We start from the raw sequence: 8,724 nt of genomic DNA, 5'->3' as shown, positions 1-8,724 counted from the left end.
CTCTCCTCTGGGGCCCAGGCGCTCGCTCCGTGTGTCGTCGCCGCGGTCCCGGAGCTGGCCCCACCCTCCCCCTTCTCCGGGCCCGAGGCCTCCGCAGCCCCAGCTGGTCCGGCCCCCGCCTCCGGCTCCGCACGGGCACGCAGGCCAGTCAGCGGCCCCCTGGGACGCGCGCAAGCTCGCGGGCGAGGCGCGGCCCGCGTCACGTGACGCCACACGTCGCCGTCGGCACCGAGCCCCAAGGCCTCGTCTGGTTGGCAAGTCCTGTGTGCGCGCGCCCGCTGGGCCCCAGGCCCCGCAGTCCCGGAAGTGGAAGGCGGCCGAGGGAAGGATGATTACACGTTAAGTGGCATCGGGTGCGCCTGCGCGAAGCATGACGGGAATTGTAGTCTCCTTAGGCTTGTACCTTCGCCTAAGGTGAGAAATGACTGTGGCTCCAGAGGAACAGCTGAAGGAGCCCGCAGTGAAAGCCAACTCACACTCTACAAAGGGGAGGGAGGAAGTGCGCTGTTTTCGGTTTCCGTCCACGCCTGGGTGGAATGAGTGAACTTTATACCTAAACAGTGACCCTGTAATTCTCTACTATGATTAGTGGCTATTGTGTATTTGGATTGGGTGTCTCACTATGGGACTCAATGGATTTTTAAGGATTTACTGCAGGGCTTTTATAGTTATTGAACTTACCAGCTGAATTAAGAAGAAAAGACAAGGTAAAAAGCACAATAATCACCTTGAAATACGTTACAGGCCTTGTACCTGAGTGTATTGACAGGATGCAGGCCTTGAGTAATTTTCTAGTCGTTGGCTAGAGATCACGCCCAAACCTCACAACACAAGCTCTGCTGTTGATATAGCCGCTTTCTAAAGGAACTGAAACCAGGGGCCTCCCCTGGTGGCTCAGGCGGTTGAGCGCAGCGCTGTGAAGCTGTCCGCAGCCTCTGAAGGGTGGGTTCAAGCCTGGCTCGCGGTGAGCTACCCACATGGTGTGGCAGACCTGTGCATCTGGCCTCTAACCCGGTTCTTGTATGCAGGAATAAATAAATGTTAAAAAAAAATAAAGTAACTGAAATCAGATTATAGATGACTGTTTTCCAGCTACTTTCCATGGTAATACAAAAGCAAAGAGAGTTTTATTTACAAGTTTATGTAAGAATTTATAACCAAGATATGGCACTTTGTGGTTGGCAGCCATGAAAATGAAAACTGATCCATAGTAAATACTTTCAGGAAATTACATGGACTCTAATAACTATTAGCCAAAGTCTTGTATGGTCTATTTAGAGTGGCATACACTATAAAATTGTGTATGCTACTTCAATTAAATTTTTCCTCCTCTCAAAACAAGAATAATTTCTTCAGCAGTACAACCATTTCATAATCTGCAGGATTAAGGAGGCACTATATCTGAAAATACCCTTCCTACAAACATTTAACCTAAAAATAGCTAACATATTGCACTTGCATTTTATTTTTTTCCAAAGAAGACCTTTTGATTAGTGTAATTACCAGACTGAAGCATAATGTTGATTACAGGCAGGAATGGAATACCATTCCTCAGGAAGAATTGGAGCTGATCTTCAACATGAGCTTTTTTTTTTTTTAAGATTTATTTATGTATGCATACAAGAACTGGGTTGTAAGCCAGAGGTGCCAGGGTGAGAGGATTCACCAGAGTGGGGAACAGAACAGGCAGACTGACAGAAATACACTGTTGAGGGGAGCAGCAGGTGAGGCAGGAGAGGTCTGCTGCGCCATATGTGGGTTAGCTCCCTGGTGGTGGATTGACCTCAGGCTACAGCAGTGATAGCACTGAGACATAACCCCTAGGCCACCAGAATTAACTAATAAGAATCATTCAGGGCCTCCCTGTTGGCACAGGGGTTAAAGTTTCTATCAGGCTATCACTAACCACTGAAGCTTGAGTTCGATTCCCAGCCAGGGAGCTAACCCAAATATAGCACAGCAGACTTCTTCTGTCTCACTCATTGCTCCCCTCAGCACTGTATTTCAGTGGATCTGCTTGTTCTGCTCCCCACCCTGTCTCTGAATCCTCTCACCCCCTGCACCTCTGACCTACACCCCAGTTCTTGTATGTATAAAATCATTAAAAATTAAAAAAAAAAGAAATAAGGGCAACTTAAAAAAAAAACAACAACAGAATCATTCGTACCTGTTTCCTTTTGCAGTTGTCACTGAAGAACAAGAAGCCAAAATGAAGTTCAGTTGTGTTGTGACTTCTGACAGGATCAAGAACTGTAAAAGGCATTTCTATGCACCTTCCCATTTTTGCAGGAAGATTATCTCTTCCTCTTTCCAGAGCTGAAACAGAAGTATAATGTTACATCCACATCCATGCAAAAGGATGATGAAGTTCATGTTGTGTGAAGGTACTACAAAGGTCAGCAAATTGGAAAGTGGTCCAGATTTACAGGAAGAAATATGTCATCTACACTGAACAAGTGCAGTAGGAAGAGACTAAGGGCAAAACAGTCAATATGGGTTTTTGCCCCAGCAAAGTGATTATCACTAGGCAGAAAGTGGGCAAAGACCACAAAAATCTCCTTGAATGTATAGCCAAATCTCTCCAAGTTAGCAAGGAAAAGGGCAAATATAAAGAAGAAACAACTGAGATTAATCTTATAAACAGCTTTCGTTGAAAGCTGCTAAAAAGAGGCCTCCCTGGTGATGCAAAGAGTTAAGTCTCAGCACTATGAAGCTATCAGCAGCACTGCAGCACTAGTTCAATCCCTGGCCAGAGAGCTACCCACATGGCGCAGCAGGCCTCTCCTGTCTTGCCCACTTTACCCCTCAGCGGTGTATTTCAGATAATCCACCTGTTCTGCTCTGGTGAATCCCATCTGCCTGCACCTCTGGCCTATACCCCAGCTCTTGTATGCATAAATAAATAAAATTTAAACAAAATAAAAACCTTTAAATAAAAAAACTGTTAAAAAGGTGTTTCTCCCCTGAATCTGCCTGCACTCACTTTAACGTGAGTACTTTCATCCACCATAAAGCTTCATTTCTAACTCAGCTCAAATAAAAAGACAAACTAAACTAGAAAAAATAAAAGGAGCTATCCATAGTCTTTTTCCTTCATTCATCAAATATTTATTGCTCATCTACTTCTTATTAAATGTGCCTGGCATTGATAAGGAGGTGAGGCAGTCCAACAGGGGCCCTACATTTGTGATGGCATAGTCTAAAGAGGAAGCCAGACACTGAATAAATGATTGTGTCACAAAGGGGAAATTCTGTGTTAATTCAGAGTGTGTCATAATGTGATCAAACATGGGTTAGAAAAGGCTTTGCTGAGGGAACATGTCAGGAGAATCCTGTGTTAAGGAGAAGATTATTCCAGACAAAAGAAACAGCAGTTTAAATAAACTTAAATATACTTGTGGGGCTGAAATATGGCCAATGTGTCAGTATCTCTAGTACATTGAAAGGGAAGTGTGGCACAAGTGAGGATGGAAAGATAGGATCGTGTTAAAGATTTTAGACATATCTCTCTATATATATTGTTAAGATTTATTTATTTATGCATACAAGAACTCGGTGTAGGCCAGAGGTGTGGGGGTGAGAGGATTCACCAGAGACAGAGTGGGGAATAGAATAGGCAGATTGACCAAAGTACACTGCTGAGGGGAGCAGCGGGGTTGCTCCCTGGCCCGCCGGGGGAACGAACTAGTGCTGTAGTGGCTGCCGACAGCTTCATAGTGCTGACTTAAACCCTTGCACCACCAGGGAGGCCCTAATATTTTTTACATTTTTAACATGTAACTACACTGCAATTTAAATGAATTGGGCTGGAAGTAGAATGAGTGAATGTGAAGAGGAGGTTAAGAGGCTATTGTTAATTCATAAGGGAGATGGAAATGTGAATAATTTTGATATTTTGGAAGCAGACTGGAAAGATTTTATTGATGGATTTGATAAGGAATCTGAGGAAAGATAAGGCAAGAAGAAATCTTGGGTTTCAGGCAGCTCTACTGTCTATCTATGATTTGCAGGTGCCTCTCTTTTTCTCCTTTTCCTAATAAGCCTATTCTTTTAAAAATATATAGAAAAATGAACTATTGCGTTTGTGTCTTGAGAAATTGGAGGGAAGATGATACTGAGATGGGGAATACTGAAGGAAGAGCTGTTTGTTGTGGAGGGGTACAGGAAGATGAAAGTTCAAAATTAGACACATTTGGAGTGTGGGAGAGACATTAAAGTGTTATTAAATAGGTAGAGATAAATTAAGTTTGGAGCTCAGAAGATAGTTTTTTTTTTTAAGATTTTTTAATTTATTTATACATATAAGAACTGGGGTACAGGCCAGAGGTATGGGGGGGGGGGTGAGAGGATTCACCAGAGACAGAACAGGGAGCAGAACAGGCAGACTGACTGAAATACACTGCTGAGGGGAGCATCGGGCAAGAGAGGAGAGGTCTGCTGCGCCATGTAGGTAGCTCCCTGGCAGGTTGGGGATTGAACTCATGCTGCAGAGGTTGTGGATAGCTTCATAGGGCTGTGCTTAACCTCTTGTGCCACCAGGGAGGCCCTCAGAAAACAGTTGTTACCTAGAGGTAGGGATTTGAGATTTCTCCACGTATAGACTGTGGAAGATGCTATCACAAAGTGTGCAAAGTGATATCTGGCAACAATTATGATTGAGGTCTTAAGACCGCCAACATTTACAGGCTTGAGTAGAATATATAAACTAGTAAAGGAGAATCAGGAATGGTGGTGGTGGGGGGAATGTCATGGAGTGTGTGTGGAGGAAAATGGAAGAATGGGAAGCTGAAATAGCCAAAGGTACAATTTTGTGAGAAACATCTATGTTGAATGCTGCTGCTGGGTAAATAAGAGCTTTAAATATCCAGTTTTTAGCAACAGAGCTGATTACTAGCTTATCATGAGTGGTTTAGTGGCAAGCCAGATGGCAATGAGTTGAAGAGTAAGGGGAGTTATGGGGAGTTGATCAACATGAAGAAGAGGATAAAAAACAAAACAAGACATTAGCTGGACAGGATTTGGGCTGGGAATGACTGAATTTTTAAAAATAGGAGAGATTTGTACACTATTTTGAGGAAAAGGAGCTAATCTGGGAGAGATTGAATACAAAGGAAAAAGGGAGGTCCCCTGAAGATGGAAGGGAATATGAGATATATGGCAAATCCTGGTAGCCCACCTAACAATTATTCTACATGCTACCCTCATCCCCCTAATTATTCCTTGCTGGCAGTTTCCCAACTGAGAGGGGAAACTGCTAGATACTTCATTTTTCAACTTTCCCTTGAACCAGAAGGACTTGTGGCCATGAGACTGGGTAAGGGACTTCTAGGATTAAGTTTTTCCTAATAAAGAGACACATGGAAGAAAGTATAACCCTTCTTTCCTGGATGTGCCTACATGCAGATAAAGCCTGGTACTGCTGCAGCTGTCTTGTGGCCATGAGGAATGACATTGCCAATACTCTGAGCATGGAAGAATGGAATATGGAAAGCACTTATGTCTATAATGACATCACAGAGCTCCTGCACCAACCCCGGGACTACTCAACCTCTATACTTCTTTTCCTGCGAGATAATAACTATCCTTATTGGTTAGACTACTGTAACTGAATATTGTTTCTTATAATCAACACCTTTCTAGACCAGCTGGGATTGGATCCAGAGCACAGACAGACAAAAGAAACACCCTTTCCATTTTAAGAGGAAGAAGAGAGGAAAAATAACTTTGGACATAGATGTTGATAAATTTCAGGCCAAAATGTCAAGGAAGTTTTCATTGGAAGTCTTCACTTTTCCCTATTAAGGAGTACTTATTTGCAAAGAATGAAGAGGGAAGTAGGGAAATTGGCATCTTAAGGTTGGGGGAAAGGTTTGAAGTAATATTGATAACTAGCAAAACATGGTGTGTCAGGCAAGTGCTGAGGACTAGTGAAATTGCTAGCTCTGAATTTGCTCGGTTGTGTTTTTTCAAGTGGTTATTCAATCCCTAGAGTACAGTCCCTAAGAAAGTGGCTTGGATATAGGAAAAACAGTGCATGCTAGACGGTGGAGAAAGAACAAAGGAATGAGGGAATTAAGGAGATTAGCAAGAGTGAGCAATGTGATGGAACATGGGGCTCTAAACTGAATGAGAGGTAAATATGGAAAGGAAACTAAAATACATACATACATACATACATACATACATACATACATGCATGCATGCATATATATATATGGGGGAGAGGCAATGGTCTGAAGAGCAAGGGGGAAGCTGACCAGCAATATGGCGTTATAAAATGCTAAATTTTCTGGGAGGGAAAAAAGGAACAATGGAAATTCCTGATTAAGATTCTTGACTTTTGAAGTCCAGTACTGTAAAATTCAATTAGAACATAGTCCTTTCTCAAATCAACATGCCCTTCTTTCTTTGGTCCTCTAGAGAGAAACATGAGTCTCCTCTTCTTACTCTGTAAGCAAGCAAAGGCTACAATCTTGATTCTTTGTGTTATCTTAAATACTTTTATTTCACTGTAGCAGATTGTGTGGTATCCCACCTAGAGCCCTGCTTCAGAGCCAGGGCACTTTCTCAGCTGCTGGGAGTATTAGTTACTGAAGTCTCAAAGCTGGGTCCTCTGACAGATGTACTCAGCTAAGGACATAAAGGCTTGGATGACTTACCTCATTATGGGTTCTGAAGGAACTCCCATTTCCAGCCAGCCCCCAGGATCATCCTCGGCCTCCATTAGAACTGCATCTCACCAATGTTGTCACTAATGTGGTTCACTCCCTAATAAACCCCCTGCAAACGGTTATCTCTCAGTCTGATTCCATGAACACAAATGAGAAGAATCTTAATCACCTGAGTCCTACAACTGCCTTCTTTGCAGTCCATCCCCCACAATGATGTCATATCCATCTTGCCCCAAATAATTTTTAGCATACAGGTTCTTGCTTAAAAATTTTGCTGGCTCTGGGCCTCCCCTGGTGGCGCAGAGGTTGAGCGCTGGGCTGAGAACCTGCCCACAGCCTCTGCAGTGCCGGTTTGATCCCCGGCCACTGGGTGAGAGTCCCACATGGTGCACAGACCTCTCCTGCCGCCCGCTACTCAGTCAGTCTGCCTGTTCTGTTCCCCACTCTGGCTCTGGTGAGTTCTCTCATCCTCCCGCGCTTCTGACTGTACCAAGTGCTTGTATAAATAAATAAATAAATCTTAAAAAAAATTTTTGCTGCCTCTGCAGGACCTCTCCTGTCTCACCTGCTGCTCCCCTCAGCAGTGTAAATCCACCTGTTCTGCTCTTTACTCTCTTTGGTGAATCCTCTTACATGTACCCCCCAGCACCTCTGCCCTACACCCCAGTTCTTCTATGCATAAATAAATATTTTTTTTTTTAGAGTCTAGAATAGTAGACTAGTTACTTGAGACTACTCTGATGTTCCTAGTCATGCTTAGAAAAGTCACATGCTCTATAAGTTGCCATAGTCCTCCCACTGATAAGCTTCACTCAATAGCAAGTTTATCATCCCTGCTTCACATCTGACTGACATCAGACAAGCATCAAATTGTAGAAACAATGCTGGCTATTTCACTAACCTGCTCAAGATCAGTTTCCCTCTAACAAACTAGAAGACAATTGGTCAGTTGAAACAGCACATCTAGATAGAAAGCAGGTTCTCATGGTCATTTTATCGTGTGACTATTTCATTTTCTCACCTCATTGACACTTCGTTGCTTCACTTGTAAATTTGGATAATAATAGAACCTACCTTTTAGTGTTCTTTTGATGATGAAATAGGGGCTTTTAAAAGTGCTTAGCAAGTGCTGGGCATATAGTAATTAACTGCTTTACAAACATTAGCTATTATTTCTACCTGTTTGCCAAAATCATGCTTAGGAAAAATATATATGTGCCTTTCAGTATTCAAAACATTGACTCAGATAGATCACTTATTCTTTTAATGACTGAATAAATATATTTACTTAGAAAGGTACCGGTAGGTACTGAGGATGTATTAGTAAATAAAAGCATAGTTGTTTTTCCTGTCCTGAAAATTACATGCTGATGGATAGAAAAACTAATTACTGACTAATTGGCCAATTACTCTTATAATTACAATTTTAATTAGTGCTTTGAAGAGAAAATACAGGAAATTATTAGTTATTACTGGCAGAAATGACTTAGTCTGGAAGGCTGAATTAGGGAGCTCGGGAGAATGAGTGGCTACATGAAGCAAGTAGTAGTTAAGGTGAGAAATGAAGTGTGTACAAATGAGCCAGAATTTGGATGGTAGGGTTGGAAGAATATATGTTTCAGGCAGAAAGTAAATTACAGATGGGGGGAAAAATCCTTAAAATTTTGTGACTTAGTACACTTTTGGGTACATACACAAACACCCCCCACCCCACACACAAACACAGTCACACCTATCAATGGAATAGCATTGAGAGTCTAGAAATAAAACCACACATATATAGGCAACTAGTTAATGACAAAAGAGGCAAAAGCATACAATGGAAAAAGTAAAGTTTCTTCAATAATTGTTGCTGGGAAAACTGGATATGTAAAATAATAAAACTAGACTGCTGATCTTACATATACTAAAATCAATATGGATTAAGGACTTGAATAGAGAACATGAAACTATAAAACACACTGAAAAATACATAGTTATAAAGATCTTTGGCACAGGCCAACATTAAGAGAATAAAAGGGCATATAAACAAATGGAACTATATCAAATTGTA

At 42.2% G+C, this 8,724-nt stretch overlaps 1 pseudogene across 1 annotated transcript; it reads left to right on the top strand.

Moving 5' to 3' along the window:
- Window positions 1-1,864: 1,864 nt before the first annotated feature.
- On the top strand, window positions 1,865-2,654 carry LOC311184803 (large ribosomal subunit protein uL24-like; annotated as a pseudogene). Its single transcript has one exon. The product of its transcript is annotated as a large ribosomal subunit protein uL24-like (transcript).
- The last annotated feature ends 6,070 nt before the right edge of the window (window positions 2,655-8,724 follow it).

The sequence above is a fragment of the Talpa europaea genome (genome assembly GCF_964194135.1).
Source record: "Talpa europaea genome assembly, chromosome: 1".
Taxonomy (NCBI): domain Eukaryota; kingdom Metazoa; phylum Chordata; class Mammalia; order Eulipotyphla; family Talpidae; genus Talpa; species Talpa europaea.
This window is presented reverse-complemented; position numbering and strand designations above follow the sequence as displayed.